This window comes from Wyeomyia smithii, chromosome 3 (assembly GCF_029784165.1).
Source record: "Wyeomyia smithii strain HCP4-BCI-WySm-NY-G18 chromosome 3, ASM2978416v1, whole genome shotgun sequence".
NCBI classification, from domain to species: Eukaryota; Metazoa; Arthropoda; class Insecta; order Diptera; family Culicidae; genus Wyeomyia; species Wyeomyia smithii.
In genome coordinates, this window is record NC_073696.1 from 48,804,234 (window position 1) to 48,832,221 (window position 27,988).

General features: G+C 36.7%; 1 protein-coding gene across 7 annotated transcripts in view; it reads right to left on the reverse strand.

Moving 5' to 3' along the window:
- LOC129731829 (tyrosine-protein kinase Btk29A) overlaps positions 1-27,988 on the reverse strand; it is a 202,174-nt gene that overhangs the window by 121,107 nt on the left and 53,079 nt on the right. The window lies entirely within an intron of this gene.

Consider the following 27,988-nt stretch of genomic DNA (forward strand, 5'->3'; position numbering starts at 1 on the left):
TGTGAAGTTTTCACTGGCCCTGTGTGCTTTCAGGGATTGGGTGGTAAAACTTGAAGTTTACACAAAATTCTACACTTCGTTCCGAAGTTTTCAACTTTTTGTGAACTATTCGATGACATTTTTCAGATTTATCTTAACGTAAGCTACTACTCACTTATTTGATATTGTTTACTGGGCCACTTAGGGTTTGACTTACCTGAAAAGAATAAAAAAAAATCATTAGAACATAACCTTAATCATTTGAGGATAATATAAAAATGTATCATAAACAAATAAAACTGATTTATGTCAACCCCACTGACGATCACACCCAGATATCTTCCACTGGATCGAGGCCCAATCGCGGGACCAGACCGGAGAAAATGAAACTAAAAGAAATGAACAACAAAATAAAATTAAAATAAAAGCTTCGTCGCCCTCCCGCTGCCTGCCTGTGTAGCGGCGAAGAAAAAAAATGAAAAAATAACAACAGTATAACAAAAATAAAATTGACCAAGTGTTTCAAGTTAAGCTCTCGGGAGCGCGCCTCTCTCGGTGTGTGTATTTGTGTGAACCGTATAAAATATGCAATTTAATTTCCACCGGACCTCTTGATTAGGTCCTAGTCGGTGCACAAGATATACAGATGTGCGCGACTAGTGGAGGCTATGCTTCCGCCACCCTATCCCGTACCGACCGACATTCGACGAACGCTAAGTGATTTCGACTTGGATCTTCCAAGCGCTATTGGGTGTACTTATGAAGCATTTAAAGAAGAGCACATGCAAGAATTAGACTTTCGCCACTCTCAACCAAGTGTGGAAATTAAACATGATCTCTTTTTGATATTTGATATATTTTGTTCTATACAGGCCCGGATTTGAGGGGGGGCATTTATTAATTCAGCTGACTACATCTGTCTACATATGCTCCTTATGGAGTTAATGGAATATGTGAGAAAAAGTTGAGTTTCGTCTTTCCGAAACAAAACCATGCTAAATTTCAGCTCAATCGGACTTTGGGAAGTGAAGCCTCAAAGCGGTAAGAGCGGTAATTTTTGACGATGAAAATATACACAAAGTAAAAATGTAGAAATCTAAACATTGTTTTTGATGCCAAATGTCTTTTAAATGTATAAAACGTGGATATATGGTGTTATCTCAATGTTTTTGAATCGACTGAAGGATTTCATTTTCAAGCTAAAAGAGTCTCTCAGTCCCAAATCCCAGTTTTTTTTATTTTTTTTTTTCGAACTACACCAAATCTCTACGTTTTATGCATTTCTAGTTCGTTCGACATTACAAAATTCGATCTTGCAAATTGCTTGTTGGAATTTTGCTAACGGCTTTTTTTCGAGAAGACAAAATTCTGAAACCCTTCTGTTCCAGAATGACTACCTATTTCCGCTTCCACTTTTTGACATTGCAAATAATTATTTAACTAGTTTCTAAACTGGACTTTGAACTAAAAACTAGATAAGACTCGACATCCGTAAGCCTGTGTTAACCGATAACAAACCAAGAAGAGCGCTTCAAAATCATTTTCAGAAGTTTATTCCAAATCCTTTATGAACCTTACTACATAAAGTATTGCTGGTTCAACAATTTGTTTATAAATCATTTAATTTAATCATTTAATCTTGATAACGTGAATCATTGGAAGAAGTTTTCCACTTTTGCAAGTAGGAAGAGAAAATATCCCTACTTTCTTGCAAACAATATGACATAAGGATTTTTCCCTTCTACGGAAATACTTGTGTCACCACATAACGATGACTTTAAGACAGATTCCAATTTTTAGTAGACAACTAGAGTTCAATCAGTTGAATAAATTTTAAATGTTTGATTACAAAAATTTGAAAATAGAAGTTAACAACTTCGCAATCAAACATTTATGCTTAACATTGTCGAATGCTTTTTATTGTCTAGAAGACCAAAGCAGATTTTGTAGCTCGTGAACCTGCATATCCTCGCAATAAACGCTTTAACGCAGAATTCATTTCGAAGTTCACACACCGCTTGTTTGTAATTTGCACTTCTCTTACACTGGTCACTAGAATATCGACAAAAAAGAAGTCGATTTGAAGCGTAGCCTCAAAAGTTTTTAGCACTTTATGAATGAATAACTTTAAATGAATAGACTACCTTAAACTGTATTTCTGTTCAGTCTCGTATGAGATGTACAAAAAAACGAACAGTCCATCAACCTGGCGCGGGGATCTGTGCAGCGCGATGCTATTGACTTAGAGGCTAGATATTCATGGACAAAGAATGAAAGCGATCATTCATACCTGGTTTGTTTATGCAAGATTACCAATCAAAAAAATAGGAGAGGTAAATAAAATTCAGTCATAAGCAAACAGAAGTTTTTCATAAGTCCGTAATTTTGAATCGAATTTCCAGAAATTTTCTTTGCACAAAATATTTTCCTGGATTCCGAGATTTGAATATTAATTTTCTCAGAAAACCCAACCCGGGACGTCCCGGGTAGGAGACCCTAGCCTAGTTCAGATTCCAGCCCAGAGCTCTATTTCATGTTCAATCCAGAATCCAGTTCAATTCCACCCAGAGTCCACTCCACAGTCTATATAGTCACAGTTCCGAACTATAATCTAGTTCAGAATCTTATGTGATATTCAGTCAAGAGTTTCAATATGAGTCCAGTCCACAGTTGAGTCCAGTGTTCTGTTCAGAGTTCACTAAAATTTCGAAACTGCTAGATCTTTTTTACACAAATCGGTTTATTACACAGTACCGTACTGCATCGAATTTAAAACACTCAAGCTATAATGTAACTTCTTGCACTAAAAATCAACGGAATATGAACTTTCTTATCGATCCTAAGGGTTTAGCATGCAGGTTATTTTATTGTTGTTGCATTGAGGTGCTATTTATATAGATTTAAACACGTTTTGTATATGAAAACAAAGAGAATTTAGAATTCGGCTCTGATTCAAACTCCGAACACTTAAACGTAATCGCTAATCTGAATACTGACTGTCACTTTTTTCAACGCTTGCTGATTCCCCGGAAGTGGCCCTACCACCTCCCTGACACCGTAATCCCATTACCCCCATTATGCCGAACCCCTCGATGCCGAGCCCCAAACAACAATGGCCGCAAAGGAAAGACATCTGACGTGCTCTTCGCTCCCGTTCAGTGTTGCCTAATCTATCGATGTCGCTGTTTATAGCAGTGTGAAGCACAGCAGTGTAACATGCCACTTCATTCCCGCGTATACAAAAATACAGACTACGAACGTGTCAGGGAGGTAGGCCCTACAGTAAAGAGTTATACATCACACGGTGAAGGATATTCCAAGGAACGAAATGGTATATAATTTTCATTCTTTTTATTATACTAGCTATAATAATTCGATGTTTATTCTAAAGTGTTCGAAGTTTGAAATAAAACGGTATTTATTTACGCATCATGTCAAAAAAAAGTTCAAAGAAGCAAATAGATATTTCTATTCCAATTTCTCACACAAATCTTTATTAAGCATTTCTTTTTTCTTAATGTAATACGTCGCATACGCGATTTTAGTTCAGTTCAGAAGTCTAAAATTTTATATAATTTTCACTTAAGTCCAGAATCGACTACAAAAGCCAGTCCCGTGTCCTGTGCTGAGTTTAGTCCTGAGTACAGTTCAAAGTCCCATCCAAATCCAGTACAAAGTCTGCTTCACAATCCAATACATAGCTTAATCTCGCATCTAGTCAGAGTAAAGCCTATAGTCAAGCTGAGCATCCAGTTCTAAATTCAGTCCAAAATCCCACTCAGAAGAAAGTTAAAAGTGCAGTCAGAATACACTTCAAATCCAATCCAGAGTCCCCTCCACAGCTTAGTTCATAGTGCAAATACGGAATCCAGTCCACAATCTAGTTTAACATCTGGTTCAAAATTTAGTCCAAAAGCCAGTCTGGAATTCAGTCAGAGTCCAAGTATGAGTCCAGCCAATCTCCAATGAGCCAGTCCAATATTTTTATTGTGCATTATTTTTCTCCAAAAGAGTAGCATACGTGATTCTAGTCTAGTCAAGCCGCCAAGAATCCAGTAAAGAATCTAGTGTTTAATCCAGAGCCGAATCCAGTGCTGAGTTCTGACTAAAGTCGAGTTCAGAATTCTAACCGAATCCTGTACAGTCTACTACACATTCCGAAACATAATTTAATCTAGCATCCAGTCTAGAATTTAGCATGTAGTCTAGTTCAGAATCCAGTTCAAAATCCAGTCCAGAATCAAGTCCAAAGTTACACCCAGAATCAAATCTGAAGTACACAGTCTAATTTATAGTCAAATCCTTAATCCAGTTTATAATCTAGTTGAGGATTTTTTTTTTTTTTTTTTTTTTTTTTAAGGGGGGATTTGTTAGTAGCTCAAGTATTTATGATAAATATTAGTAAATAATGAGTATGTGTGTCCAATCACAAATGGTGACTTCTCAACACTGTTAGAAATTTGTAATTTTAATTGTTAGGATTTGTTTGCTTTCGCAATTAGGACTTATCATTCGTAGGGATTTAAACCTACTTGTCAGAAAAGGGGAAGTAAACTTACAACTAACTTAATTGCTAACTTATTGGCTATAAAGAGAGCTTATCGTAGCAATTGAGGATTGCAACGATTTTTGTCGAAAATTGTTAATAATTTTATTTGACATAGCTTCTAATGGTTCAACACCAGTAAGTCTATGTAATTCGAGTGTACCAAACCAAGGAGGACGCTTCAAAATCATTTTCAGAATTTTATTCTGAATCCTTTGGAGCGTTTTCTTTCTTGTTGAACAGCAACTTGACCAGATCGGTACAGCATAAAGCATTGCTGGTCTAAAAATTTGTTTGTAAATCAAAAGTTTGTTCTTTAAACAAAGTTTAGAATTCCTGTTAATGAGAGGATATAAACATCTCGTATATTTGATGCACTTGGCTTGTATACTCTCAATGTGCTCTTTGAAAATAAGTTTTTTATCATAAATTAGTCCCAAGTACTTAACCTTGTCGGACCAACTTAAAATAACCCCATTCATCTCGACAACGTGATTATTGTTTGGCTTGAGGAAAGAAGCCCTAGGCTTATGCGGAAAAATTATCATTTGAGTTTTAGAAGCATTGGGAGAGATTTTCCACTTTTGCAAGTAGGAAGAAAAAATATCTAAACTTTTCTGCAATCGACTGCATATGACACGAAGACTTTTTCCTTTTACGGAAATGCTTGTGTCATCGCAGAACAATGACTTTGTGCATCCTGGAGGCAAATCAGGAAGATCTGAAGTGAATATGTTGTACAGGACTGGACCCAAGACTGAACCTTGAGGTACACCTGCTCTGACAGGAAATCTATCAGATTTTGAATTCTGATAGACAACCTGCAGAGTTCGATCAGTAAGATAATTTTTTTAAAATTTTGATTAGGAAAATTGGAAAATTAAAAGTTTGCAATTTCGCAATCAAACCTTTATGCCAAACACTGTCGAATGCTTTTTCTATGTCTAAAAGAGCAGCTCCAGTGGAATAACCTTCAGATTTGTTAGCTCGTATCATATTAGTAACTCTGAGCAATTGATGAGTTGTGGAATGCCCATGGCGAAATCCAAACTGTTCATTTGCAAAAATTGAATTTTCGTTGATGTGTGACATCATTCTGTTAAGAATAATTCTCTCAAACAGTTTACTTATTGAAGAAAGCAAACTGATTGGTCGATAACTTGAAACTTCAGCTGGGTTCTTATCCGGTTTTAAAATGGGAGTAATTTTTGCATTTTTCCATAATTTGGGAAAATATGCAATTTTGAAGCAGCAATTGAAAATTTTTACTAAAAATTCCATTGTGCTCTCAGGGAGATGTTTGATTAGTATATTAAAGATTCCATCGTCACCAGGTGCTTTCATATTTTTGAAATTTTTAATAATTGATTTAATCTCATTCAAGTTAGTTTCAATTATTTCTGCAGGTAAAAAATTCTGGGAAGAAATTAAATCAAATTGACGTGTGACTTCATTTTCAATTGGACTCACAAAATTCAAATTTGAGTTATGAACACTCTCAAACTGCTGAGCAAGTCTTTGAGCCTTTTGTTCATTGGATACAAGAAAACGTTCACCATCTTTTAAAACTGGAATAGGCTTTGAACGTTTCTTAAGAATCTTCGACAGCTTCCAAAATGGTTTTGAATATGGTTTCAATTTTTCAACTTTAGTCTCAAAATTTTGATTTCTCAGAAGAGTAAATCTATGTTTAATCTCTTTCTGTAAATCTTTATAAATAGTTTTAAAAACAGGGTCACGAGAACGTTGATATTGACGTCTGCGGACATTTTTCAAACGAATTAGAAGTTGAAGATTTTCGTCAATTATTGGTGAATCAAATTTCATTTGAGCCTTTGGAACAGAATAATTCCTGGCATCAACAATTGCACATTTTAATGCTTCCAAAGCGGAATCAATATTCACTTCGTTTTGCAAATCAAGCTCATTATTGAAATTTCTCTCAATATGAGTTTTGTATCTTTCCCAATTAGCCTTGTTATAATTAAAAACAGAGCTCATAGGGTTTAAAACTGATTCATGTGATAAAGAAAAAGTTATTGGAAGATGATCAGAATCAAAGTCAGCATGTGTGATCAAATCACTACATACATGACTTTTATCTGTAAGCACCAAATCAATTGTTGAAGGGTTTCTTACAGACAAAAGCATGTAGGACTATTCGGAGACAAAATAGAATAGTATCCTGAAGAACAATCGTTGAATAAAATTTTGCCATTGGAATTACTTTGAGAATTATTCCATGAACGATGTTTAGCGTTAAAATCGCCGATTATGAAAAATTTCGAACGATTTCTGGTGAGTTTTTGTAAATCACCTTTAAAATAATTTTTGAGCTCGCGTGTGCATTGAAATGGTAAATATGCTGCGGCAATAAATAAAATCCCAAGTTCAGTTTGAACTTCAATTCCCAAAGTTTCAATAACTTTCGTCTCAAGATGGGGAAGAGCACGATGTTTGATTCGGCGATGAATAACAATTGCAACTCCACCGCCGGAACCCTGAATCCTATCATATCTATGAACCACGTAATTGGGATCATATTTTAATTTTATGTTAGGTTTCAAAAATGTTTCAGTAATAATTGCAATATGCACATTATTTACTGTTAAAAAGTTAAAAAGCTCATTCTCATTGGCCTTCAATGAGCGAGCATTCCAATTTAATATTTTAATTGTTTTATTTAAAATCATTGCTAAATTTTAAATTAGAAACAATTTTAATAGTAAAATTTGTGCCTATTTGAATGGCTTCAAACATTGATTTTGCCTGCAAAATGGCGTTCATAAGATCGAACATTGCCTGTTGCAAAAAAGAAAGTTTACCTGCCGTAATAGGCCCCAGGCAGTTGACATTAGAAAAAATATTTTCGGCAGCAATATTAGCTGGAGTGATAGGTGTACAATTATTTTCTAGCCTGTTTTGCTTACCCATATTAACGGTAATTTTCGAACTACCAACACTAGGCGGTATAATGTTCGAACTACCTGTAACCTGTGCATAAGTTAAACGGGTATGCAAAGGAGTAGGTAAACTATGCGTCACTGGTACACTTGGAGAATTTTGTTTTGAAGTTGGTTTTAATTGAGAAATTGAATTTTGTTTACCTTGCCTTGCCTTAACAATTGCTAAACGGACTGGCCATTGATAAAAATTTGACATATGGTTGCCGTTACAATTCGCACAGCGAAAATTTTTACTCTCTTTCACAGGACATGTGTCCTTTTTGTGAGAAGAGTCTCCACAATTAAGACATTTTTGGTCCATGTTACAGAATTTGGAACCATGGCCATAACGTTGGCAAGTACGGCATTGGGTGATATGCTTTTCACCTCCGCCATACTTCCTATAAATTTCCCACTTTACACGCACATTATACAAAGCATGTGCTTTTTCAAAAAATTTTAAGTTGTTAACCTCATTGCGGTTAAAATGAATTAAATAATTAACAAGGGAAATTCCAGTTCTCTGACTGTTTTCGCCTCGTGATTTTTGTTTCATTAGAATTACTTGGGTAGGGGCTATGCCAAGTAATTCTGTTAAAGTAAGTTTGATCTCATCAACGGTTTGATCGTTGGTGAGACCTTTCAAGACAACCTTGAACGGCTTGGCGTTCTTGGTGTCATATGTAAAAAATTTGTACATCTTGTCAGTTAAATACTGAACAAGACGATCACGACCCTTTACTGAGTCGGCTAATAAGCGGCATTCACCTCTACGGCCAATTTGATAGGTAACTTTAACGTCAGAAACAAACGTTGAAAGTTCCTTTTTGAATATATTAAATTCAGAAGAAATAGTTACCACAATAGGTGGAACTTTCTCCTTTTTTAAAGATTTTATATTTTGTATAGTTTCGTTATTAACAACTTCCATTTCACCAGCTTCTTGCTCAGGCAAAATATCAAAAGGATTGTCACTACAGACACTCGATGTGTCAGAAAGAGATGCCTCTCTTTTCCTCCCCGCAGCGATGCGAGGTTTCTTTTTTCGTCCAGCCATTTCAGGTGATACGAAAAAAGTTAAAACAAATGTTAAATTCAAAAGTAGGTAGTCTTGAGAAAGACTGATGGGAAATAACTTTCAGGTAATCTTTAAAAGACACACTGACAAAACACAAACTTTGAAGCTATAGGCAGTCAAAGACCAGTCCACAAGCAACCGAAAAAACGTCTGATCTGTAGGACAGTTCAAGACGCACTGATCTAGTTGAGGATCCTATTCAGAATTCAATCCAAAATCCAGAGCCCAAGTATTCAGTTCGGCGCTCACTTCAAATAGGGTATTCTAGATAAATTTAGAAATCAAGAATCCAGTCTAAAGCCCAATCGAGAACTAAGCTCTGGGTCCACTTTGAAACCCAGTATCGAATCCTTTGCTGAGTTCAGTCTAGGGTCGTTGCATGCAAATACAGTACAGAGTCCACTTCACATAGCTTAATCTAGTACCCAGTCCAGAGTACAGCCTAGTATCTAGTTCAAAGTCCAGTCCAAAGTCCCACTCAGAAGTAAGTTAAGAGTGCAGTCCGAATCCATTTCAAATTCAGTCCAGAGTTTCCTCCACAGCTTAGTTTATATGTAGTACAATACGAAATTCAGTGTACAATCTAATTTAGCATCTAGTTCCAAACTCAGTCCAAAAGCCAGTCTAGAATGCAGTCCAGAGTCCAAGTATGATTCCAGTTCAGCTAAGAATTCAGTTCAGAGTTCAGTCCATAGCTCACTCCAAATTTTTTTTATTGTGCATTCCTTTTTGCCTTAAAGTGACGCGTCGCTGATGGGATTGTAGTCACCTAGTCCAGAAGCCTAAAATCCGGTTTAAGCTTCAGTATTTTATCAAAAACTAAGCACTGGGTCAACTTTAGAATCCAGTCTCAGATACTGTGCTGAGTTCAGTCCAGGGTCAAGTTCAGAGCTCCATCCAAATCCATTACAGAGCCTACTTCACAGTCCAATAAATAGCCAGTCCAGAGTACAGGCTATAGTCTCGTTCAGTAAACTGAGGTAGACGTTAAAGATCCAGTCCAAATCCACTTCAAGTCCAATCCAGAGTCCACTCCACAGTTTAGTTTATAGTACAATCCAGCATCCATTAAACAATCTAGTTTTGGATCTACTTCAGGATTCAATCCAAAATCCAGTCTAGAATTCAGTTAAGAGTCCAAATATGAGTACCGTTCAGAAGTCAGCTAAGAGTCTAGTTCAGAGTTCAGTCCAGAGCCCACTTCAAATACGGGATTCAACCGGGATCCTACGGAAGAACCAAACCCAGGGCCCACTTCAGAATCCAGTCCCGAATCCAGTGCTGAGATCAGTGCCGAGTCGAGTTCCTTGTTCCATCCAAATCCAGTATAGAGTCTACTTCACAGCCCAAAACATAGTTTAATCTAGCATCCAGTCCAGAATACAAATCAAGTCAAAAGTCCAGTCCGAATACACTTCTCCGGTGCTCCTGAGACCGTTATTATCAAAAAAAAAGTACCATGAAAACGGTAAATGCCAGTTTGTTCGTTATGATGTTCTTCATCTCTGGGTAAATTTTGAAAAAAACCGTTGGTGGCATTTTTGAGTTATGTCCATTTTTTGTCAAAATGTCCGATATCCTTACAAAATTCGTACTAACTCAACCAGTAATTAGTCTGAGCCTCTCTGTTTTTTTATGAAACTTTATAGGAATAGATGGTTTGCCCGCCTATACGCAATTTGTATAACAATAAAACAAGCGCAAGCTTTAAAAAGGGCCTAAGTTCTTTATTTTAATAAAACTAATATAACCTAGCAGTAAAAAGTTTATTTCAAATTATGTTGCGGTTACTTCAGCAGCATGCGTCAGAATCTGTCCACAGTGATTTAACTCTTACTTGGGAGCGATACAAAACTGTATCAACATCAATGGCCTACAAATCATAGTTGTTGAATGCAGTTGTTGATTATAATAGCGGACACTTATACTGCCCATAAACGCAAATGAGTCCCATATGGAAATGTGCTCACAGTTGAGAAATTTGCAAATGAAATTCTAATCTCGAATTTATAGCAAATAACTATGATTTAACTAAAAGTATGTTTTATTCAACTGTATGTTCATGAGGTGAAGCATTATGTATTTCCATGAGTTCTAAGAACATTTGCATGAATTCCAGGCTTGGAAATAAAAGATGGGACTCGTTTGCCTTTATTTGTTCTATATATACAAAAAATAAAAGCATATCTGTCTCCACACATTCAAAGACGGCCAAGGCATTTATTATTATTCTTTTTTGTGTCTGCCATGTGAACAGTTTATTTTGACCCAACATTTTTGGACCATGGAATTGCAATATAGCGATTTGGTTTTAACGGATTGTAGCATGAACCGGTGCATGTTATTTACCAAAAAGCAACTTCTGCTGGTAGACGAAAGCTCGTTAGACATAGAGTCACAGTGAAATTCCTTAAGAGTCCACAACAAATTGATACAGACCGTAAGGCCACACTCCTGAACACTTTTTTTCTACTCATCCCAGATGTAAAGAAGGTTTTCTGGAAACAGTTGCCAGAAAAAAACTTCACTTTACTTTCGATTTTCTTCGAGAATACAAATAAGTTTTATTCAGTTTCAATGTCTCTAAGTTATTTATTATGAACCTTGCAAACATAAACTGTATTCTCATTTATTCAGTTCAATGATATTTGTATGTACACACTTTTCTTTTAACTGATAAAAAATGTGAAATGTTGTTTTTGAAAGACAAAGAAATATATATACTTAGGATGGGACTCGTATGCCTTTATTTTCAATATGGGACAGGCAAGGTTTGGTGTTTTTCTATTATTTTTCAAAACAAACTTTCAAATTTCATCAAGGCATACGGAAATATGAACAAAATTAGATACATTGACAACATAAACTCAAACTTGTCTCAAAGTCATATGAGACTCTTATGCTTTCATGGGCAGTATAGTTAATCTATATTTTAATTCTTATTTCATTTTTATTGCATAATTATAATGTAAGTAGATTTAAACATATGTATGGTAAATATACAAGCAAAATAATATCATAAACGCAAAAAAATATTTACATTAGGAACTTGGATGAAAATGAAGAAAAAAATATGCACCTTTCATAACCCAACATTTAAGCATTATGTTATGTTACACCCACTTAATCATAACGTTGGAGAACTATGACATTTTATCTAGTAAAAAATACTTTAAAATGTTTTACGCCATCAAAATATAATGAATTGATTCTGTTATATATAACGTTTTTTTAATAACGATCCGAGGAGCACCGTAGAAGAAGTTACGCCCTTTTCAAAGCTTGCGCTTGTTTTATTTATATAAAAATTGTTTATCGGGAGGCAAAACATCTATTCCTACAATATTTCATCGAAATCTGAGAGGCTATGACTAATTACTTATGGAGTTTGTAAGAATTTTCTAAGGATATCGGACATTTTAACATAAAATGGACGTAACTCAAAAATGCCACCAACGATTCTTTTTTAAAATTCACACAGAGATGTAGAACATCATAACAAACAAACTGGCGTTCACTGTTTTCATGGTAGGAGCACCGTGACTTCAAATCTAGTCGGGAGTCCACTCTACAGTTTAGTTTATAGTACAACCAAGAATCCAGTCTACAATCTAGTTTAGGATCCGGTTCAGAATTCAATTCAAAATTCAGTCTAAAATTTAGTCTCTAGACCAAGTATGAGTACAGTTTAAAATTCAGTTATGAGTTCAGTTCAAAGTTTCTAGTTCAGAGGTACGCAAAACGCAAATTCCGTTCTAGAAACCAATGCGAATTATGGAGGTTTCTTACATTATTCGGAAACTACAGCAGTTTTTAACATAAACCAGCTCATGTATCATGTATTTAAAATGTAATCTGATTTATCAAATTAGAGCAAATTGTTATCCTGTTATCAAATTAGAGCAAATGGTTATCCTCGTTTTAGAATATGTGACGCATATGTGACGCAGCGCGGTGCAGCTTAGTCATGACATTGAAACATGACCGTTGGACGGAAGCCTCATCAATTTTCCGGATTTGGTATGAGTTGATGAGTTGCTTTGTTTTCTTGCCCTCCCAATGACCCTTTTACACCAAGGACAAAAAACCGAAAAAATCTTCAGAAACATAAGCGTTTTTTGGCGTAGTAAGATTGGTCCGGCCAAAACACGTATTCTCCATCCGAGTGATGTTTTCGAATGAATCAAAAACTTTCTTTGGTTAATGGCCAAACTGCTTGATTTGAACCACGGCTTCGAAATCCATTTATCGGTTATTGCGATGTACAACATAACCTTCGATTCAAACTTGTGCTTGACCTTGCACATCACTTTTGGTGAAGTTATGGATTTGTCTTTAGTGTAGGACCGGTCGTTAGAGGAAAGTAGCTTTCATCATCCAGAATGAAAGACTTTCCGCCGTACTTTCCTTCCATATTCATCCAGCAGCATTGAGGTGGATTTGATCGATAGTCTGGTCTGGGAATCTGTTTTTTTCTACCGGTAAATTTTCACTATAAAAATAGTGCACTGTTAACTTATTTTCCATAATCTTCGTTTAATTGGTAGAATTGTACAACGTGGGTGCGCATTGACATGTTACAGTGAATTAAGTGGGTGGCAATTTTTCTGAAGAGGGTAAGAATTTATTCCTGAGGTGACATATTTCTGCAAATGTTTTTGTTCTTAAAAAACTATGAATGTTGTTGTTCTTAAAGACGACAGCAGACTGGGCGTTTTAACCTCACACTCTAATAGCAAACCCAATATAGAGTGAGACAAGGTGCTCCCACAGACCGTTATTTTAAAAAAAATGCACCAAAGAGTCTGAGTACGCCATTCGATTCGTTATGACGTCCAGAATCTCTGGTCAAAATTTCAAAATCATCGTACGGTACATTTTTAAGTAATGCCCTTTTGAAGGTCGTAAAGTACAAAAAAGTGATATTAAAACGACGAAATACTCAATGTAAAGCACGTTTTTCAGCCATAATTTTATGAAACAACTTCCAAACTCCTTTTTAAGGTCGTGAAGTACAAAAAAGTGATATTAACACGACGAATTACTCAATGTAAAGCACGTTATTCAGCCATAATTTCATGAAACAACTTCCAAAATAGTTTCTACACATTCCAAGTATTATATTTCAAGACATTTACAATTGGTGGAAAGATTTATTTGAAAATCCAACAGTGCACAGTGGGGCAAATTCGAAAAATCGTGATCGTTCTAGATTTGACTATGAAAAATTGATTTTATGTACTCAATGTCTTCAGCAAAATTGTTTCATAGAACAAGGCCTTACTTTTGGCGTTTTTGGTTTTTCGATCAATCCATCGAACAGTTAGATAAAAAAAATACTTTTTCTGATTTTCAATATACCGGATTGCTCCCTTCAGCCAAGTTGTGGAAAATTTTAAAAGAAAAACAATTGCTGAATACTGCGGTGTCCTATCTGTACGTTGAACACGACAAAATAGAGTTTTTTGTGGAACACCCCTCCTTAAAATCAGTTTTTTCTCTATAATTTTCTCTGTAATTGTCAAAACAATAAATTTTACAAAGTCTTGAGGAAAACTTAGTTGAATGCATAAATTTTTAGAACATTTTGCATTGTTTTGACCACTACAGACGAAATTATAGACAAAAAACTGATTTTAAGGAGGCGTGTTCCACAAAAAACTCTATTTTATCGTGTTCAACGTACAGATAGGACATCGCAGTATTCAGCAATTGTTTTTCTTTTAAAATTTTCCACAACTTTGCTGAAGGAAGCAATCCGGTATATTGAAAATTAGAAAAAATATTTTATTTATCTAACTGTTAGGCGGATTGATCGAAAAACCAAAAACGCCAAAAGTAAGGCCTTGTTCCATGAAACAATTTTGCTGAGGACATTGAGTACATAAAATCAATTTTTCATAGTCAAATCTAGAACGATCACGATTTTTCGAATTTAGACCACTGTGCACTTTGGGATTAAATGTCTTGAAATATAATACTTGGAATGTGTAGAAACTATTTTGGAAGTTGTTTCATGAAATTATGGCTGAATAACGTGCTTCACATTGAGTAATTCGTCGTGTTAATATCACTTTTTTGTACTTTACGACCTTAAAAAGGGCATTACTCAAAAATGTACCGTAAGATGATTTTGAAATTTTGACCAGAGATTCTGGACGTCATAACGAATCGAATGGCGTACTCAGATTCTTTGGTGCATTTTTTATAATAACGGTCTGTGGGAGCACCGTGTGAGAGTGATGAAACAATTAGTCAGTCACCAGTATATACTCTCTACTGAGTAAATGCAAGAAATGCGAAAAACTAGGAGAGCAAAACAAAATAGGATTTTAAAAATCTAGACTGATATGTCAGCGGTTGTGTAACGAAAACACATCTGACCAGAGATTAGAAGTTGTGGGTTCGAGTCCCACCTGCTGAACTATATTACTCGAAGTTTCTAAAATCGTATTTTTTAGTTAAATTATTTTTCCACTTTCATCCCATACATTTACTGCCTAAAAGAAAAATTAAGAATAGCTTGACTTGTATTATAGTCAATAAAAATTAAAAATAGAAATAAAAAAAACTTGAAGTAAAGTATTGGAACCATTCTCATTTATAAGTGTACATCAGTTACGAGAGAGTTTGACACAATTTAATAACATGTGATAAATTATAACTTATGTCGTTTTCGTTTTCGCGGTGTAGCTACACTCAAACGACACTTTTGACACCGAAAATGTTTTATTAGATTTTTCGTGCTCCCCTTTTTCTGTCTCTCCCTACACTTTTTCTGTCACTGATGATACCCGAAAAAAGCAGAGTGTACCGTAGGAAGTTACCAACACATTCACACGTATTTGTCAAAACTGGTTTGTTTTGGTTTTCGTTCCACGTGGTAAAGTGTCAGGTAAATTTTTTCTCAGCACATTTGCGAGATGGACATATGAAATGGAAACGAGACAAAATGACGAATGCGATAATGACCAAAACAAAACGAATTGACAGCTATCCCATTATTACGCATATCAATGCAATGACACTGAAAATGTTTTATTTGAAGCTGCAAAGTATAGCACGGAAAAAGGGTAGCTACACCGCGAAAATGACATTAGAGACGTGGTGGAGTCTACGGCAGGTTGACACAACATGAATGTTTGAATATGATGAAGTATAAAAAAGTGTGGTACAGCATAATAACAAATGAAGAAGATTGGTAACAAATAATATAAAAAGAATTATGCAATATCATCGAGTATAGTAAAATTGGAACAAATTAAGATAAAGTATGATTGACCGTGGTGAAATTGCACATAAGGGTAATAATCAATAATAACAAACATTGCTATAGCGACAGCATAAACTATGATATCAGATTTCTAAAGTTATCGCATGCTACTGAAAACATCATTTGAAGAGATACAATGAAGCAGAAACAGGATCTTATCTCTGACGCTAGAATGTCAACAGTTTCTATTCGCTGATATCCATCAATCAAAATAGCGGCGATACGATAGAAAAAATCAAATAAGCTGTTCAGAATAACGCAACGATGGAGAAGGTTCTCCAACGCGGTTTAATTTAGCGGAACGTAATTTGCACTAAATGAAATCTGACCGGTTCTGCTTTAAACCACTTTGAGCTACCGGTATTCAAACGCCGCTTGTACTTGTGTACGAGGTCTTAGTGGAAAGCGTTAAGTTGAACTACAAAGCTATCTACACGATCTTCGAACCGTCGTGAGGTATCTTTAGTATCTATTCTCTATTTTCTTAGAATGACAGTGTTATTTCTGTTTATTATTCAAAAGTTTTATTTGTTTCCAAATTATTCATTTGTTGCAACATTTCTTAGAAAATGATACACACACCACTAAGTGCGCAATACATCGCCTTCGCAGCAAGAAGAAGCAGGATGACGCCGATGAAATAAAAAAATTGCTTGATAATCAATTTAGCTGTTGCTTTATTTTATTTTCCTTTTTTTTTGTCGTGAATTTGGGAAGTGTGAATCGTTTGTCTGGCCGGGGCAAACTTGCGCGAACAGACACAGCCTGGCGGCAATATGCTGCTTTTCAATTTCCAGCCGCCAGCCAGCAAGCGCTCGGATGTGGGGATGATAAGAAGTTACATTTTTCACGATGATTATCAATATAATCGCCGTTTGAAACGACATTCTTCAGTAGAAATTAAAGCAGGTCTTTGACGATTTTCGGTATTGTTTCTAGCGGAATTTGAACATCTCTTGCATGGGCACCGAGGCGAAGACAGAGAAATTCGGAACCGTGGGAGTTAACTGAACGCGAATCGCTGATCGCCAAGTTAGTATTCGCTCTTACCGTGCGTCTTTCTCGGTTGATTTTTTTCTCGCTTCGTCGCTTGGTTATTCGTTTCAGGACACACTCACATACACGGTGATAAAGCAGTACCATCGTAAAGCAAGCTTATTAGCATATAAAATCGCATTCTTTTTGTTTCTAGCTTCCTGCTGAACAACAGCAGGTGATTAATTATATTAATGGGATGCCCATAACCACCTTACAAGCTGCTCGCTCGGAATAAGAGAAAAACTTGCTCTCAATTGTATTTATGTCCGGAGTCGCGAGAGCAAAAGCATGACTTTCTGAAATATGACGACGGTAATAGCTAAGTCGAACAGCTTATCCAATTTATTACAACTATTTGCTTGGCCCCAGTCACAGTCGCTTAACAGCTGCGAGTGTTCTGTTCGTGGCATATAATGCAACACTCCTGCAGCTCGGACTCGACCCGAAGCAAGCCCAACAAGCCTGGTGAAATCACCCACTACACTAGCCCCCACCGCGTGCCTCCCGCCGCTTGTTCGCTACACATAGACAACCAATTAACCTGGTCGCTAAGTTTATCCAAACTATAAATTCAACACAGAGGTGCACAGACGCAATGAAATTGAAACTTCAATTTATGTACCCTTGCAATTGTCCAGCCAGTAGGCTCGATGATTTCGTTGATGTACGTGACGGGTCTGCGCCTGCAAGAACATAAATGCAATTTATTGCTAACATATGGTATGACCCACCGCAGGACAATAAGTCAGCAATTTTGCGAGTTAAATAAAAGCAATCTTCTCTGCTAGTAAGACAGTTCATTTTAGCGTAACAAAACACTTCACTATACAAGATTGATAGCAATACTAAACCTGAAGTGCAGCAGGTAACAAAGGATTTAATCAACTCGTTTAATATTGGCTTCAAATTATAAAAATCATTAAATTTATTTTATTTATTTTGAGTTTATTTCTCTATCCATGAAGATGGAGATTGATACGCTTAGTGGCAAACTTTATAGTCGTTTTTGACACCATTATTGTTCGTTTAATTGCAATAACTTGCTGTAATTACTTGACGCGATTGCTAGTTCATGTTCGTAAACATGAACTATTAAAGATTAATATTCCGATGACATTCCATTGGATTTAGTTCAGGACATTGGAAAGGCCACTGTAAAACTTATTGCAAAGGACCAGTAATTGCTCTTAAGAGAATAATCCCGCTATTTTTTTGTTTGACTCATAGATGGTGTTGATTATTTTAACCAATTAGGAGCCCTCATAATATTGGATGGGAGAAATTATACGAGCTGTATTTGTTAGTTCAGAGAGTCATGAAATGCTTTTAAAGAACTATAGCCGAATTTAACCAAAACTTCAGAAAATGTGTATATGGAGAACAATGTTTATGAGGAAGGTAACCAGCGCGATTCAAATCATTAATGGAGACTCAAAAATCACTAAACCTGAAACCTCCATCAAGCTCCCGATCTGAGAATTGAACTTTCTTTTCATTTCAACCTTTCTTCGAAGCAGGGCCCAGGATTTTACGACCGTAATATAATTAATTCCGTTTGACCTCGGTTGAAGTGATTTTCCAAACTCGAAATAAAAGAAATAGATTACTATCAGCTTCCCGCATGGTTTGCCCCGTGCAACGCCGTGCCATCGCAGCTGGTCGAAATTCGGGTTCAAAAAGGTGCCTTCCGCGTTTTCAACGGGCAGCAACTTGATGGTCACATTTGGACAGAATATTTTACAATGTGACGCGACGTGACGCAAGCCGCCGGCTCCATTGGGGACGGGAAGCGAAATACGAAGAACGAAGCGCATAAATTTTAGTGCTTATTCATAAACAATTCATGTTCCCATCGAAACCGAGACTTTCACATTCTTGCACTTAATGGAGTATGGTAATGAAGGTGTTGTAAGTTTTTATGCCTTTTATTTGAAATTCCCATTGTAAACGGTACAACATTTAACAAAAATGATCTGGCGAGAAAAGTTATAAAAAATTCATTCATTCCAGGAACCATAGGATACAATAAGCTGCACTTTTATTCAATCATATTTACGTACAACTTCATTGTGGTAGGCTAATTATGGAAATAAATAATTGAAACTTTCCATCAAACCTTTTTTTTCCTCGTCAAATATCAAAGGCAGCAGACACAGTTGATAACGAAGCAGGTATACTGCAGTTTTATAGAGATGCCCCAACCTTTATGTTGTAGAAAGTTCATTTCGATGGCACATTATAGAGCATAGCGATAAATCTTTTGTTTTGATGCAATCTAAAATTTGCTGGTAAACAAATAACCAACAATTTCTCATTTACTGCACTGAGGTAATAGAGTCATAACTTTAAACAAACAGAAACGGAATCTAAGCTGCAGAAAGTATATTACGATTCGACTGTCGAACAGGATAAGCAAAAACCGAAACCTGTACACACAACAACAGAGTGTCTCCAAGGTAAATGAGTAAATTGAGGTCACAGTCTTTTTGCTACCTCCTTGCGCATTTGAAATAGCTGACCCGATAATTGACACTGCAAACGGTTGAAATTAACTTCCTCCTGACACTTCGGCGTGAACCTCTCTTTATTGCGATTTCTAGCGGCCGACAGGACCGACCGAGCCGGAGCGAACATAAATATGCTTTACGACTTTCTTCTGTGTCCGCACACATCAAGCCAAACGAGAAAGAGTGCAAATGAGGAAAGAAAAAAAGGGCGCTTCTAATGTAGGTAGATACCAATTCACCTGTCCCGCGCACCTAAACTCACCTGCCAAAAGACCCTCTCCATACCCTTGCTACCTGATCGGATTCTTTAGTGCTGCACAAACGCTTCCGGGGCTTACCGTGCGCTGCCTCTTCATTTCTCGACCGGCATAGAATATTCCTTTGATGACCTGTTTTGTGGAAACGTTAGGTACCGAAGTCCGATAGAGCACCAGCAGAAAAAGGTCACAGGATAAAAATGCAAAATCTCAACTTCACAGATAAGAGCGATAATTCAAAGCAGCTAGTTTTAAACTTGGTTTATGATAAAGTTATAAATGTTTGGTAAAGGAGTTGCGGTTACAAAATGCGACCCTTACTGTAAAATAGTCCCATTTAGACATCCACCACCATCAACCAAGCGTTCGCAAGGCAAGAAGACAAACCTGTCGAAAGGTTGGCACCGGTTGTCTAATGCTATTTGCTTACGAAATTCTCCACGGGCGAATGACCGCCGCCCGTAGTTTACGTGCCAACAGAATAAATTATGTTTTCTAAGGTTTTTTTTTGTCCGTACATGATAAATGTTCCAAATTCTAAAAAAAAACGTTTACGTTTACGTTTACGTTTCCGGAACTGGTTTCATACTAATAACATACAATAATAACAACATTTTTTGTTAAACTGGAATAACTTCCTGCTTCGACCACACGACTTAAGAAGGTGATGCCTTCAAAGTGAAATCCTCACAGATAATTGGCTTGCAAATAGTTCTGCAAAATTGTTCCATTTTTTACAGCGTACACGGTCACAAATTGGCTCGATTCCGCAAGGGAAAGCTCTTTTCTATGGAGATGATAGCCGCAACCTCGAAATGCGCCCCAAAAAACATGGTACCAATGCAACCAAGCGTGAACCGGAATTTAATTTGAATAATCTCATCATTATCGTCGTCATACTATTAGCAGGATCTTGATGTATATCGTTAGATACGCTTTTCTACCAAAAACGTCTGTTTTAAAAAAAGTAATTTAAATATCTATCTAGACATTCATGTGCGTGCTCTGTGGTGTGATTTGATTTTATACTGTACAACGTCTTCAAAGATTGATTTTTTAGAATATTATGTTTTTTAAAGTACCGTAAACTGATCACTATATCTTAAATATTTTAGGAATATACTGAATACAAAATTTGTTCGATATTTTTAAAATAAGTACTAGCCCGCATTGAGTAAGATCCAGTCACTACTTCAAAAGTTTAGCAACAGTTGTGCTGTTTTTAAAGATGTTCTAAAATTTTCACATCAATCATCATTTGGGGTGACTTTGATCATTTCATTGTTTTGATGAACTTGAGTTTGAACAATCTATTTATAGATTGTTCACTGGGAATTTGAATAGTCGTGGACAGTTTAAGTTTGCGAATGTCCAAGATTCATACAAAATTTTAGAATATACCTGAACGACTATCTACGGAGAGGGAAGGGAGTCTAAAATCATCAAAAACTAGTCCACATGGAATATGACTTATCCAATAGTCCAAAGTTGCAGTGACGCTTTGGGTCGTCGTTAAGATGATAACATGTAATACACTGTTGAGATTATTGGGACTCAACATTGCTTTTGAAGAAAAAAAATAGTGAAATAATGATGGAGATTAAACAAACATAACGTATCGCAGCTTGTTGTTTGGTATCTGCTTGAAACCGATTGTTTGTATGCCATAAAAATCGCTCAAAATTCACTTTATTTTTAAATTAATATTTTAGCATGAAAACACTCTATTGATAGCAGGAAATGCATGGTGAGTAGTAATGTAGACATATCCCGATCAAACGATTATAACAAACGGGTAACACAAATATATCTGAACTTGATAGAAATAACAAAGCCTGTAATATTCTTGATATGCCAGGATGATAAAAAGTACAGAATTACATCAAATTCGGTTATCATACACATGAATGTTCAAAAGTGTGTTTTTTAAAGCGTATTTATAACAAAATTTATTATCCAATTAAAAAAATATTGTACATTCCAACTAATTCTGATCTTTTTCTGCCAAAAACCTTAAGTTTGCCCCAAAACCAAAGTTTTGACTTGCTATAATTTGTTAAAATCAGCAAGCAGTTTTGATAGGAATTTTGATATTTTAACTATTAACGAGACCAAGTTAAGAACACAAGTTGATACAAAAAGTTCGTAACAAAATGTCAAATGCTACTTTTTAAACTGCAAAAATAAAGAAACAATAAAATTTAATGGAAATAAATAAACTCTCGTACAATTTACTTCAGGTGTCCCCCAAAGCTCCCATTTAGGACCACTTCTTTTTATTTTCTACGTATTTTATTTTCGAAATTGTTGTAATTTTTTCCGCTATTTCTTGAATGCACATTGTAAAATACTGTCCAATATATTTTCTGTTAACAAACTCCTCCCCAGAATTATGATTTTTAAAATTTTTCCAACATTATAGACTATTCCGAAAATTATAAATACATCTTCTTTCTTGAATAAAACAAAAAATACAGGATTTTTCAGGTCATTTTATTCTAAAATATAGATAATAAGTGTTTTCTTTCCAGTTTCAATTCAAGTTGGGATTATTTTTCGTAGGATACGCGAGTTCTCTAACTTTTCTCTCAACACTACTCATAAGCTTTGGCACAGTGTGTTCTCTGACCATTTTTACCACTTTAAGCCAATCTTTTTTAAATTTTTCAACATTGTCCGCTGGTTTGACATATTTCCTCAGCTTTGCATTGGTCAAAGCCCAAAAAGTTTCAATAGGGCGAATTTCAGGGCAGTTTGGAGCATTCATCTCCTTTGGGACACATGTGACATTATTTGTTTCATACCGCCCTAGTGCATCCTTAGAGTAATGGCAGGAAGCAAGATCGGGCCAAAAGATTGGAGGATTGTTATGCTGCTTAACCATGGGTAACAACCTTTTCTGCAAACACTCTTTCACGAAAATTTTACCATTCATTGTGTCATTCGTAATGAATGGACGAGATATTTTCCCACATTCAAAAATGGCCTGCCAAACCATTACCTTCTTGCCGAATTTTTCGGTGTAAATGGCTTTCACTGGTCCAGGGACATCCTTTCCCTTCGGTGATGTATAAAATTGCGGTCCTGGCAGAGTCTTATAGTCCAGTTTTATGTAGGTTTCGTCATCCATGATAACACACCCCATTTTTTGGTCAGAAGTTTGTCATAAACCTTCCGAGCTCTCGGTTTCACAGATTCAGCTTGTTTTGGATTTCGTTTTGGCTGCTTCTGCTTCCGACGGGTCTGCAGACCCATTCTTCCCTTGGCACGCATAACGTTACTCGCCGAGGTTCCAAGCTTTCTCGCCACATCTCGTACTGATACTGAAGGATGCCGCTTGTAGTATTCCTCAACCTTTTTGTCCATTGTGGGATCAACAGGCCCGGGTTTTCTACACGTTTTGGGGCATTAGTAAATGTGCACTCTTCACAATACTTCCGCAATCAGGGTGGCCACTCAAAACTCGAAATTGAATTCCCGGTTTTTTCCAGGTTTTACCGGTTCGTTCAAATATTTTTCCCGGTTATTTGTTCGAAAAATGTGACAGACGTCATCTTTTCCAAGAGGATAATGTTTGCGGTAAAAAAATGGTACTCCGTCACGTCAAAAACGGACATCGTGCGGCACTTTGTAGACGCCGGGTATGCCCGTTCGGCATCTACAATATCTTGACACAATTGGACAACGATCAAAGCATCGAAAGAAAGCCCAGTTCCGGACGGCCAACGACCCTGAGCGACAAGAAGCTTCAAAGGATGCTGAAGAGGAAGACCGAGGGAAAAGTGGCTAAATCGCTGCGTGCACTTGGCCGGGAAGTTGGTGCATGCGGTAAAACAGTGAAAAAGTATCTGGAAAACATGGGCATACATGTCAGGAAGCGGCAATCCCGTCCACTGGTGCTAGTCTCGGTGCTGCAGGCAATGACAACGATTAGCAGGGCATTTCGTATTTTACCTCCCCTACGAAGAAAGTGAGCACCGAGGTGAAGTATATTTCCCCAAGAAGGTGCGGCTGTGGATGACAATCAGCGTGAAAGGGATGTCAAAGTTGCTCTTCTTTTGCTCCGGGCTGGCCGTGAACGGGGAAATTTATAGTACGAAGTGCCTGCCAGAAGTTGCGTCGTTCATCAAGAAATACCATAAGGGCGAAAACACGGTGTTCTGGCCAAATTTGGCGTCGGCCCATTACTCGGAGCGATCGTTGGAGGAGATGGAGCGGCTAAATATCGATGTGGTACCGAAGTCGGCGAATCCGCCCAACGTCCCCCAGCTGCGTCCCATCGAGAATTTCTGGGCAAACTTGAAGCGCAAGATCTATTCCAACAATTTTGTCGCGAAAACGGAGGAGGAATTAATAAAAACCACAGAAAAAGCTTGAAAACATGCCTGCACGCATGTTTTCGTCCACCATGGCGAATGTTCCGGTTAACTGCCTGAAGGCCGCTCGCAAGGGCGTAGGATTTTTAGAACTTATAAACAACGCATATAATACTCATTACCGGGGACTCCTAGGCCAAATTAAGTTTGTAGGAACCGTTTTTATATCAACCACCTAAGATTCAATATATAAAAGAATTATGTTACAAGTTTCTTGCAAAACAAAATTTATATTAATCAGACCAATCAGATCCTCACAACACTTAAAACACATTACTTCACATTACACTTAAACACATTAGAGCACGGGCCGTGGCATTCTTCCTTCTGGCTTCTTCATCTTGATCTGAACTCTCCTTCTTCTTTGTCTTCAACAATTCAACATATCGGTTATGTGAAATGAGAGCGTAATGGATTAACGACTTGGTGATATCAATTTCGTCTTCACCACCGGCATCCTGTACTGCATCGTACACCAACCGCTGGATCAAAATCTCCTTAATAAACACGGTCAAGTTAGGATGTTTCTTGCCTAAACCTCGCTATGTCGGTAGGAAGTCAGCAATGTATTCGTCGAATGCGTACTCAACAGTTGTGAGTATTCTTGGCGAAATCTGTCAACTACAGTTCCCGCGAGATTATCTTTGTGAACCATGTGCTCCAGGTAAAATTCAAGCCGTTTGACAGCTACTTCCTGGGAGCTTACCGTGGTCAAGTTAGCTTCCAAGAAAAAGATGAATAAAAACAAAACTGATATAAGCACTGTGAGAAATGAGTTGAATATACTGGCAGCCGGGGTGAGATTGTGCCATCCAGCCCGTGACCTGTCAGCCATATTTTCCGAGTCAGAAGACCAGTCTTCCTTGGTCAAGTTTTCGAGAAAACTTATTCAAGAAATTTTAGTGATTGCCATGAGATAACTGACAATCTCACCCCGGCTTGTAATATTCAGTGAAATTCCCGGTTTTTTCCCGGTTTTTCCCGGTTCCAAACAATTCCAGGTTTTTCCGGTTCTCCCGGTTTTCCCGGTTGGGTGGCCACCCTGCGCAATGTGGTTTGAACTGCTCCGACACTTATACCTTCTTCTCTGGCTAATTTTCTTATAGAAAGACCACTCACGGTGCCCCATTTGTGCACAATTCGCTTTCTTTGCTCGGGAGAAAGGCCACGCATTTTCAAAATTTCACACTAAATGTTAGAAAAAATGACAGCATCTGTTTCTTTTGAATGTAAACAACAGGACGTAGCCAACGTTTGGTTGAATACTGCACGTTATTTGAAATGACGGTTGATCGTAAGTGTATTTATAATTATCGGAACGGTCTATAGGGTTCTGTTTTATCACTTATTAAGGTGACAATGGAAGTATGAGAAAAAATAACCTTCGAATTTCGTTCAGTAGTAGGACCCAAAAGTTTCATCTTCTAGAAAGAAGTTCTCATGCAAAATTTCGGTTTAATTGGACTTTGAAAAGTCGAACCTGAAAGTGGTCAAAGTTTCACATTTTCTATCCCGAAGTCCAATTGCAAAGGCTAAGATAGATTTGTTAGACTCTCTTTAAAGACTAGTAATACATAAGCTCCGTACGTACGAAAAAAATAACGATTGCCCGGAATCTAGTCCGTTGCGATATTGATTTTACTAAACAAATTCTACCTAATTCTATCCTACGGAATACTCGGTGAGAAACAGTTCTCTTTTTTGGTTTCTCTCCTTGTCCTGTTCTAGCCATTGAACTTATAGTTACCAAGAGAGCAAAACTTTATCGCTACTGTAGCCTACTTAATTCGATGCCATGTGGCCGATCTCGTTTCTCAGGGGAAAGAAGGTGTCTAGTACCAATACTTTATTCCAACGAAATAATGTCGAGATAAAATACACAATTTCAGTCTATGTAACGGATAAATCGAATATCTAGACGGATACGGAAAATCGAGAAACTGGCTGCTGCACGATTGAGCTGAAAATTTGCATGTGGACTGTTTCTCGAGAAGACGAAACTTTAGAGCCCTACCGCTAAACGAAATTCGAAAAACCGATCACCACTGGTACCCTACTGTAAATGTCATGCGATAAACAATAATTCGAATGTTGTTTTCAAATTGACCATTGTACAATAGTCCAGAAACTGAATTTAGGGAGAAATTTGTATTTAGAGCTTGATAGCAATATTCTAGAGAAAAACGTTCTTCTACAAATTTGTTATGTAGAACGAAGCGCTTATTTATAAATTAGCAAATTGTTCTACAATGTTTTAGCTTGATTAATTTTAAGCAAGCCTTGTGGAAAACAATTTACCTCTATCTTCGAAAACAACCGATTCAGAATGTAGAAACACCTTTTTTGCTCTAATTTTTTTAATTGAATTTTCACATCTAAACTGTCTTTAAACAGCTTTTAGGGCTTTTACAGACAATCAATTTGCAATGCCGAAATCTACTTAAAGTTATTGGTGTTTTTTTTTAAATATAGGTAATTCCATACAAACGTGACCACAAAAGAGCACAAACTTGGCACTACTAACACGGATTTTCATTGAAGTCGAAGGAATTATTCATCTACGTTCACTTTGAAAAAATCCCAATTTTGGTGTCGATTGGATTATCCCCCGCTCTGTGGGACTCCTCTTTTTGTTGCAAAGTCACGTATTTTTTGACTAAAATCTCTCTTTCTTTTTCTTACAATTCATACTCGTACGATATCCCAAAAATACTAATAGATGATTTTTTGAACTAGGCAATCCCGAAAAAATATAAGTTTTTACCGGAAGTCTTGCCTGATAGATTATTTTTGTATTTGAAAACTAAATTACCATTTTTAATTTGGATAGTTTCATCGTGTTCCTCGGAAAATTTTACGTAAAAAATAGCTCACCCGAGGAAATATGAGGCAATCTCGAGTTACTATATTTTAATGGAAATAGTGTAAAATTTCCTGATTAATTTTTTTTACAATTTATTGACGTAAGATATCCGAAAAATACTGAAAGGTAACTTTCGAAGAAAAATAAACTTCCTTGGTTCCAGATAAAATATTATTTGTGACCGGAAGTGTTGCCAGATAGATTATTTTTTGTATTTAAAAACTAAATTTGCATTTTTGGCAAATGTAGCTGATTTAATTTTAAATTAGATAATTTCATAGTGTGAGTCGGAAAATTTTACGTAAGAAACGCGTATCACCCCGAGGTAATATGAGCCAATCTTTAGTTATTACCTTTTTACATGGTACGTTGTTCTATGTTACTTAATATTTTTTTTACAATTTATACACGCAAGACGTCCGAAAAGTACTGGTAGGAGACATTTGAAGAAAATAAACCAAGGAATCAAAAAAAGAATAATATTTTTGACAGAAAGTGTTGTCAGATAGATTAATTTTGTTTTTGCAAACTAAATTTGTATTTTCCGACAAATTCAACTAATTTCATTATAAGTTTAATAGTTTCATCGTAAAAATCGACGTGAAACGCCGCGTCCATACGCGTCCACATCGGTAGAAAGGAATAGAGCGGTCGTGCATGATGCTTCGGTTCTGCCTTAAAGTCAGGAAATCGCTTTTTAAGAACAGACGAATGTCGTTAGTCGACCTGTTAAGCAGAAAGCCATATCTCCGGGTGACCGAATATCTACCGTTATAATTTTCGGTATAAAGAGGGTCCTTCACGAAGAAACGATAGAAGTGGCGAGACGTTAACGTGGACTCAACTCCAGTAGTTTTTGTAAAATCGTGTAGTCAGCTGAGATAAATCAATGGGAGATACGTTTCGGTAGTTGTATAAGGACTTCATAAACAGATGTCCGAATGTCACGTCGATACCTTCCATGAGTTCGTGTTTTCTACAGATAGATTATCAACGCGATGTAGTTTTCGGTATAACCTCTTGGAGGAAACAATAGAAGTGTCGAGACGTTAAAATGGATAGAACTTTCGTAGCTCTCGTAACATTGTGTAGTCGGCTGAGATACACCAATGGGAGACTCTCTTCG